Below are 1,965 nucleotides of genomic sequence, written 5' to 3'. Positions count from 1 at the left end.
ATGTTGTGAAGACAGAAGGTCTTCACTCCTGTTTGTGGACCTCAATGGACCTCCTCTGGACAAATTCGACCCATTTCCATTTGTCAGAAACTGGATTAAAGCAGGACATGTGCGTGCATGAAAGAGAGAGACAGACAGACAGTCTTTGTCTGTGTGTGTGTTTTCATAGACTGTCTATTCAGGCTCTTGCCCGCTCTACCAGATTCACAGAAAGCTTAATCCACCAAGCTGTCAGGAAGTTGAGCCCCCCACAAAAAAAAGTCACTCTGGACAAACTGTCTCCTGCACTACTATTAATACTATATTTATTTACTGTTCTTTTGCACTGTTACTGTTTATATTATTGTACATTTTATATTTTATTGTGAAATTGAATGTTTAAATTTTAGTATTAGGAACTGATCTTATCTGTTGTGCCTGTGCACTTTATCGGTTTCACTGTTGGTGAATGAGAAACGAACGTCCTCTCGAGTCCTTGTATGTCTGGTGAATCTGAAGAATTGACATTAAAGCTGACTTTGACTTTGAAATGTTATAGGCCTACTGCATATTGAGAAAATTTAGATCGGTATTGCGCAACAATCGGGAGATGGTGACCCCCCCAAATATTGGCAGGTATTTCGCACACTGATGTAAACAATACGTGCGCTACAACATTAAAAAACGATGATTTTCTCGTTTTCAGGGGTACTTAAGAAACTTTCTGCTTTGTCAAAATCTTAAGTAAAATAACGAAATTACGTGTGATTTTTGCAAACAGAAGGGGAGTGGCAGCCTAGTGGTTAGGAGCTTGGAATCCTTAGGTTCCGAGTTCGAGCTCCACTCCCACAGACTGCCACTCTGGGTCTCTGAGCTAAGACCCTTAACCCCTGATCACTCTCTGGGCGCCCCACGATGGCAGACCACTGCTCTCCAAGGGGATGGGTTAAATGCAGAGGTTACTGGATGTCACTCGCGGAGTCACAAATGGTTCTAGGAAGGACAGAACTGCTAGCTACTTCCACCTGCACTGTCCCTGCTGCTGCACCACTATTTTTTCTCTATTTCTCCTTCCTACATTCCTTTGCATATCAGACTATTCTGTATATTTCCTCTGAATAAATACATGATCTGTCAGTGAAAAACTAGCAATGGCTGACAGTATGTTTGACCCGCTAGCTAAAAGGCGGCAGATTTTTATTTTCTCATAGTCCAAGTTTTGTTAAAGGAAAAGTCTGGTCAGAAAGGAATAACCAATGGATCATTATCTATACCTAAACTAATAAGTTTGCAGTTATTTAATGAATTTAGCATTAATCAATAAAAAAATTAAAACAATAATTTTCATCATGATCACTGAGTCTGAGACCGGCCATTTTTGCCCAAATATAGTAACACCTCACTCCTGACATCGTCCGGCAGTGACGTCACGGTGCGGTAAGCCCAGCGCCATTCTCTCCGCTTTTCAAGCAAAATCAATGGGAACTAGTAGACACATCTGCACGTCCAAACTGGTCAACTGCCATGGCCACGTGTATGGCAGTTGGATGTTGTTATACATTGGGTCAAATTGAAAAATAATTTTGTTATTTCACCTTTCTAATTCATGATCCACCACAGATGGATTCGTTGTTGGATTTGCAGTCGAACTTCTGGCCAGAGAAAAAAACATGTCAATAATCCATTATTCTCTGGTTCGCATGGTGCACTGGTCGTCGCCATCATAGATAATAGGGCGTTGTCACAAACACCAGATACTGCACTGGGACTTGCTCAACAGCCGATACCGCACTGCAACGTCATAAACAGGTGGCAGTAGTGTTCTTTGACAAACATGGATGTCTCCAGTAAAGCATATTCAAATGAAATTACTCTTAAATAAAAACACTTATTATTTATTGAACAGTATGTAATAATTTAATACTTAAAGTACTTTCAGAAGTTTGAATTCTGAATGTGACCAGACCTTCCTTGAACTTACCAGAG

Source organism: Cyprinodon variegatus, unplaced genomic scaffold (assembly GCF_000732505.1).
Source record: "Cyprinodon variegatus isolate N-32 unplaced genomic scaffold, C_variegatus-1.0 Scaffold1720, whole genome shotgun sequence".
Taxonomy (NCBI): domain Eukaryota; kingdom Metazoa; phylum Chordata; class Actinopteri; order Cyprinodontiformes; family Cyprinodontidae; genus Cyprinodon; species Cyprinodon variegatus.
The sequence above is the reverse complement of the archived record's forward strand: the minus strand, read 5'-3'. Positions refer to the sequence as shown.